The sequence below is a fragment of the Lagenorhynchus albirostris genome, chromosome 9, assembly GCF_949774975.1.
Source record: "Lagenorhynchus albirostris chromosome 9, mLagAlb1.1, whole genome shotgun sequence".
Lineage (NCBI taxonomy): Eukaryota > Metazoa > Chordata > Mammalia > Artiodactyla > Delphinidae > Lagenorhynchus > Lagenorhynchus albirostris.
Genome location: NC_083103.1, coordinates 95,339,400 through 95,347,341, shown reverse-complemented (window position 1 = coordinate 95,347,341; position 7,942 = coordinate 95,339,400).

Here is a 7,942-nt window from a genome sequence, read left to right as displayed (position 1 = left end):
GCCTAAGATTTGGCAGAAAAAGTTGGGCACAGGCCGGCATTGCTCTGAGGAATGTTGGCAGGGAGGATGGAGGACCACAGTTCTAAGGCCCAGGGAAGAGGTGGATGGTGCTATAGCTGTATCTGCCCTCGGAAATGCTAAACCCAAGACCCTGACGGCTTCTCGCCTTCAGCGTAACACGGAAAACGTGCTCATGGAAGGGAGTGGCCCACGGGTTCTCTGAGGTGGTGGCAGAGTCTCAACAGGAATTGGCGCTCACGACCTCGGCCTGTATTGTCTCCACAGTACGTGGCTCTGGAGAGTGTATGTTGCCTAAGGTTACACTGGACTTGATGGGAAGGGCGGCAACATCCTTCATTACTCTCCTCACTCCAGGGTCCTGCAGGAGGGCGTCATCTCCAGCATCTGAAGTGTCCTAATGACACGCCCCCAGAAGGAGCTCCCCATCCTGATGGTGGCTCCTCCCCCACCCCCACCAGCCTCAGTGGAACCAGGGTGCCCTTTGCTGGGGTCATCATCCTGGTTTGCTCTATGGACAGCAGTACCATCCCTGGAACCTCTCCCTGGGCAATTCATCATGAGTGGCCTGCTGACATCTCTTGTGCTCTGTCTCATACTCGTTATTTAATTATTTTCACCTAGGTTTAGTCCCGTATCTTCCATTCATTCTTAGCCCCTTGAATGCCAACCAAGTCTTTTTGGTCCTGATAGTGCCTCACAGCCCCTGGGCTCACAGGAGGCACATCAGCCTGTGAGGGCTGCCTGGACAGCCCTCACACTCCTGTCTTTAAGACGGGAACTAGAGATTTCCCTGGCAGTCCAGTGGTTAAGAATCCGTGCTTCCAATGCAGGGGGCACGGATTCGATCCCTGGTCAGGGAACTAAGATTCCCACATGCCATGTGGCATGGATGAAAAAATTTTAAAAAAAAAAAGATGAGAACTAGTCCTTACTGAGGTGTTTTACAGACACCCGAACTTCCCCACAATGAGGCAGGTACATCTCTCCCGTTGTACAGATGACAAAACTGAGGCTCAGCTTTTGGCAAGGTCATCCAGCGGGCAGGTGACAGAGCCAGGAATGGGCCCTGCTCTGAGCCCAGGGTCCTTGCTCATTCCTCCACGTGCTGATAGTGAGAAGCAGCAGGAACACAGAGCAGAGGGCACTTAGCTTTCCTCACTTCCTGTGGAGGAGGAAAGAGGGTTTCCCTGGCTGCTGAGACTGGTCGGAGCTGGACAGAGCCCAAGTGCTCAAGGCTGCCCCGGGAATGCGGGACGGGTCCCATGGCTGAGAGCAGAGAGGAGACAGGTGGTGAAACCCCACTCCTCTCCCAGGGCGCCCTGGAAGATTCCCCAGGGTCTAACCAAATCCATCCAGCTGCCAGAACCTGGCTGCCCAATTCCAGGCACCTCACCATCACCTGTGCCTGGAGCTGAGGGCCGGGGCTGGTGATGCTCCTCAACCCGAGAATAATCACAGGTCTTCAGCACTGCTGACAGGAGACAGAAAACTGGCAGAAGACTGACCTGGGAGGCGCATACATTGTCACACACACACTCCAGCATTTTATTGCGGAAACGGGGGCATCTAAGTGAGTGAATTTCTGGGGAAAATAGTGGCTGGGAAGCCAGGGACCTGCCATTTCTGTAGTCACAGTGCCACCTGCTGGCAGTACCTGGCATGGCTTATAGGGGCTGTTCTTGAGCCTGGAGAACTTCCAGACCTCTGGTATCCATTCATTCATTCACAGATATTTATTCAGGGCCTGCTGTGTGATAGGCATTGTTTTAGGGGCTGCGTATATAGTAGTGAACAAAACAGACTAAAATCCTTGGCTTTTTGGCGCTTATATTCTAGTGTGGGAAACAATAAACAAGGCCCACAGCATGCTGTAAATATACAGCATGCTAGAAGGGTGAGAACTAGGAGAAAAACAAATCAAGAAGAAGGTAGGGGGCGTCCCTGGTGGCAAAGTGGTTGAGAGTCCGCCTGCTGATGCAGGGGACGCGGGTTCGTGCCCCGGTCCAGGAGGATCCCACATGCCGCGGAGCGGCTGGGCGCGTGAGCCATGGCTGCTGAGCCTGCGCGTCCGGAGCCTGTGCTCCGCAACGGGAGAGGCCACAACAGTGAGAGGCCCGAGTATCGCAAAAAAAAAAAAAAAAAAAAAAAAAGGAGAAGGTAGGGATTGCCCAGGAGGTTGTGATTTTAGATAGAGTGGTCAGACATGACCTCTCTGAGCCAGCGACATTTAAGTAAAGTCTGGAAGGAGATGAGGAGAGAGCCGTACAGATTTCTGGGCAGGAACATTCCAGACAAGTGCGGAGGCCACACCATGCCTGCTGTGTCTGGGGAACAGAAGAGGCCAGTGAGGACTAAGTGGAGGGTGGGAGAGTGGTAGGAGGTGGGACCAGATTCCGTAGGAGCTCAGAGGCCACTGTAAGCCTGTTGACTCCGCAAAATGGGGCTTCATCGCAGGTGCTGAGCTGAGGAAGGGCACAACCCAGCTTGCGTTTTTAAAGGACCCCTCCGGGCCCTGTGTGGAGTCAAGGGTGGAAACGGGGACACTAGTTAGGAAGCCACTGAAACCTCCAATAGGAGGTGATGGTGGCTTGGCCCGGGGGTAGCTGAGGCAGTGGGAGGGGTGGCAGGATTCTCTGGAGGGGGAGAGAAAGAGAGGCGTCATCTACGACTCCAAGGCTCTGGCGTAAACTACAGAAAGAATGGTGTTGCCCTTACTGAGATGCAGGATTTGCTGGCTTGACGGGAGGAACTGGGAGCTTCATCTGGGGCTTGTCCAGTCAGAGTTGCCCATTAGATGTCCAGGGGACAGTTGGATAAATAAGTCTGGAGCTCAGAGGCGAGGTCCTGCCTGGAGATACAATTGGAGTCATCAGCTCTTGGATGACTTTAAAGTCATGAGACTGGATGAGATCCAAGAGGTTAGAAAGAAAACTGAGGGACCAAGGACTGAGCCCCAGAACCCTTGACTTATGAGGTCAGGAAGATGCAGGAAAATTAAGAGGAAGAGGCAGCGAAGAGAGGGAATCAGAAGGCTGGGATCCTGGAACCCAAGTCAAGAGAGAGGAAGGGGTGGGCAATCATATCAAAAAGCTACTGATCCCCATCAGGGCTGAGAAGGCTCTACTGGATTCAGCAAGATAGAGGGCGCCGGTGACCTTGAGAAGAACAGTTCTGGAAATGGATGGAGACAAAAAAGAGTAAGTGCAAGAAAGAATGAAAAGAGAGAAATTGGGGACAAGTTGAAACCACTCTTTTGTGGATTCTTTTGTAAAAGGGAGGAGAGAGATGGGAAGATAGCTGGAGGAGGAGTTGGTTTGGGGTTTTTTAAGGTGGGAAAGAATAAGGACCTGCTTGAATGCTGGCGGGGGTGATTGCAGAGAGAGAGAGAACCCTGTTGGAGGAGACGTAGGGGAGAATCGTGGGAGCACTGTTCTCCAGCAGGTGAGAAGGGATGAGATCTTGTTGTTCATCCCGACGAGGTACCACTTCACACCCACTATGACGGCTAAGACCCAAAAGACAATAATGAGTGTCCGTGAGGATGCGTGTAAGCAGCTCTTTGAAGGAAACCGCTGTCAGCAGGAAGCCCCTTTTCCTGTCGCTTTAACAGAGCCATATTGTAACCAACTTTTAAACCAGGCACCCCTATGCTCTACTCATCTCTGGCCCCAGCACACCTTTCAGATCTTTAAGTCACACAATACCTTGTCTAACTTGTCAGTTCTTTCCATAGATCGAAGAAGTAGACATGAAGAATAAGTAACTGGTGACCAGACCTCTGCCCTAGCTTCCCCTTCAGCAACCTCCTGAACAAACTGGGTGACCAAACTTTGCGGACAAGTTAATGTCTAGAGGAAGAGGCCAAGGAATCGACAAATCCTCACATAAGCCTGCACACAGTGGGGGATGGCGACAACGCTGACCCCCAGGCTCAGTGATTAACTAGATTGCTTCCCTGTTTCCCTTTTTAAAAGCTTTCACGGCCGAGCAGAATCTTTGGAGGTGGTTTGGGGGGAACATTGTGTCCACCATCTCCCCAGATTGCCGGCATTCTGATTAAAGCCATCTTTCTTTTCTACCAACATCTGTGAGTATTGATTTTGTAAGCAGTGAGCAGCAGGACCCGATTCAACTCGACAACATGTGGAGAAATTGAAAGTCTTGTACATTGTTGGTGGGAATGTAAAGTGGTGCAGCTGCTTTGGAAACAGCTTGGCAGTTCCTGAAAAAGTTAAATGCGGGTGGCTATAGTTAATAATGCTGTATTGTATATTCGAAAGTTGCTAAGAGAGTTGATCTTAAAAGTCCTCATCAGGGCTTCCCTGGTGGTGCAGTGGTTGGGAGTCCGCCTGCCGATGCGGGGGACACGGGTTCGCGCCCCGGTCCGGGAAGATCCCATGTGCCGCGGAGCGGCTGGGCCCGTGAGCCATGGCCGCTGAGCCTGCGCGTCTGGAGCCTGTGCTCCGCAACGGGAGAGGCCGCAGCGGTGAGGGGCCCGCATACCGCAAAAAAAAAAAAAAAGTTCTCATCAGAAGAAAAGAAATTTTGTAACAATATTTGTGATGGATGTTAACTAGACTTCTTGTGATGATCATTTCACAATACATACAAATATTGAATCACTGTGTTGTACACGTGTATGTATATAACATAATGTTATATGTCAATTTTATCTCAATAAAAAAAACTTTAAGTTAAACATGGAGTTACCATATGACCCAGCAATTCCACTCCTATGGGTACCCAAGGGAAATAAAGACATACGGCCACACAAAAATGTGTACACAAATGTTCATAATAGCCAAAAAGTGGAAACTGAAATGTCCATCAACTAATGAGTGGATAAACAAAATGTGGTATATCCATACAGTGGAATATTATTCAGTCATAAAAAGGAATGAACTACTGACACGTGCTGTAACATGGATGAACCTTGACAACCTTACACTAAGTGGAAAAAACCAGACACCAAAAGCCACAGATTGTATGATTTCATTCATATGAACTGCCCAGAATAGGTGAGTTCATAGACACTAGACTTTTCCATAAAGTAGATTAGCTGCTACCAGGAACTGGTGAGTGGGGGACAGAATGGGGAGCAATTGCTAATGGGTATGGGGTTTCATTTGGGGGTGATAAAAATGTTCTGGAATCAGGTAGTGTGTGATGATTGCACAACTCGGTGGATATGCTAAAAAAACATTGAACTGCACCCTTTAAAAGGGTGAATGTTATGCTTTGGAATTTTTTTCTCAACAATAGTTGTTGTTGTTTTTTGTTTTGTTTTTTGTGTTTTTTTTGCGGTACACGGGTCTCTCACTGTTGTGGCCTCTCACGTTGCGGAGCACAGGCTCCGGACACGCAGGCTCAGCAGCCATGGCTCACGGGCCCAGCCGCTCCGTGGCATGTGGGATCTTCGCGGACCGGGGCACGAACCCATGTCCCCTGCATCGGCAGGCGGACTCTCAACCACTGCGCCACCAGGGAAGCCCCTGTTGTTGTTTTTTAAAGACCCGGTTGTGCAGAGTAGGGGGGCTGCCTTGGCCCCAGGAAAGAGGCAGGGCACTTGGGCACTGAAGCAGGTAGGCAGTGGGGTGTGGTAGTGGGCGACTGTGGACGTTCTCCCCTGGTGGCTTCTACTGCCTCAGTGAGACAGGTGGTGAGGTCGTCAGCTGAGAGTGAGTAGGGGGGCGGTTCCAGGAAGAGCGAAGGTGAGGAATGAAGCGAGAGAGGAAATGGATGGACTCAGGACATTGAGTAGGATTGCAGGGCGGGGCTGAGGCCCAGGCGAGGGAGGCAGAGGAGCAGTAGGGATGCGCCGGAGGAGAGGGGGGAGCCCCAGCAGCCTTGAGAGTATGGGGACCTGGGTCAGGGGCACCATGCTCCCCACACAACACAGCTCTCCTGGTATCTGAACACACAGGTACACACGTGGTGGTGCTGCACCAGCAAACCCTAAAGATGCCCACCCGTGAGCCTTCACAATCGTAAATGCACGTCCCTCTCACCCTGGGATCCATTCCCCTTGGGGAATCTAGCCTCAGAGACCCTTGCACAGACACAAGATGTATGTACAGGATGTTTGCGGCAGCCTTGTTAGTAATAGTAAAAGATTGGAAACAGCCCGAATGTGCATTACTGGGGAAATGGTCAAATAAATTCTGGTCCGTCCATGCTATGGAAGCGCTAGAGCAGTAAAGACACTGGAGGAGCCTGTGTGTGTGACGGGGAAGGATGCTAAGACGCAGCATCATTAGGTGGGGAAAGGTTGCAGAACAATGTGTGTCATGTTACGTGATTTTCTTTTCTTTTTTTAAAAACAAAAATGGTATTTATAAGTGTATACATAGGTTATTAAAAGGTACAAAAGATCTACAGAGGATGCAATTTACATTGTTAATGGTGTTTAATCTTGACGTGTGTGTTTTGGGAAAGGAGTTGAAGAGGGTTAAAGGGATCAAAAGGGTTTTAGAGGGGGACTTTCATTGCTTATTTGATACATTTTATGGTTTTTGGACTTATAACATGGAGCATAGATGCTTTTGTAATTTAAAAAGGGAAGAACTGCTGTGCCCCCCACCCTATCCCTGGCTCCTTTCCTGCCCTGGGTCAGGGAGCCCTGCGGGGCCAGCGTCCCCCCAGCCCAGACAACCATGCCCTGCCATGTCCCTGGAGGCAGACACAAGGCCTGGCCAGAGCGCAGTGGGTCCCCAGGAGCCTTCCCTCTGCCTGCCCTTCCCAGCTCCACCCCCCAACCTCCCCTTCCCCTCCCCCCATACAACTGTTCCCCTCCAGCCACTTCCCTGGGGAGGAAGGTATCTGATCAATGCACTGGAACCAAAGGTACCAAAGGCAACGGAAGCAGCTACCCTAATGATAATACCCAGCATTCATATAGCACTTATTGTGTACCAGGCACAATTCTAAACACTTCATATATGAACTCCCAACAACCCCACAGTTTCCATATATTACTATTTTCACTCCGTAGCAGATTTTTAAACACAAACAAATAAGAAGGAAGCACGAAAGGCTAAGTCCCTTGCCCCAGGTGCTACAGCCCACTGACCTGAGAAAGAGGCCACCTCCCGGGAACCCATGGTCCAGGCCGGCCTCCTCCTCCCACTTCCCAGCTGTCGGTCCTGTGATGTTCTGATCGGGCCGTGCGCCTTCCAGGGCGAGGCTATGGTTTCCTCAACCCAGAGCCCCAGCCCTGCACACACCTGACACACAGGCAGCACTCATCGTGTTTGTTGAATTAACTGCTCTGTCCCCCCAACACCCAGTCCACCGTGGCCCAATGGGCTGTGCCTTGCCCTCTGGGAATTGGTTTCCTCATCTATAAAATGAGGGGGTGGGTGCACTAGACGGCATCCGACCACCACTTCAGGACGAGAATTAAGGTGAAGCCAGTAGGGACTTCCCTGGTGGCACAGTGGCTAAGAATCCACCTGCCGATGCAGGGGACACAGGTTTGAGCCCTGGTCCGGGAAGATCCCACATGCCACAGAGCAACTAAGCCCGTGAGCCACAACTACTGAGCCTGCGCTCTAGAGCCCGTGAGCCACAGCTACTGAAGCCCGCACACCTAGAGCCCGTGCTCCGCAACAAGAGAAGTCACCGCAATGAGAAGTCCGTGCACCGCAACGAAGAGTAGCCCCCACTCGCCGCAACTAGAGAAAGCCCACGCGCAGCAACAAAAACCCAACGCAGCCAAAAATAAACAAATAAATTTATTTTTTAAAAAAAGGTGAAGCCAGTGCTCATCCCAATGGAGTGACTGTCAATGGTGGGACGTGAGGGCCAGGGTGGAAGGTGGGAGAGCTTTTGAGACGCCTGCCCTTGTGGGCCTTCAGGAGCTGGGAATGCGGATCTCACCCAACCACAGGCACAGACAGACACTTCACCCGACTGTCCAATC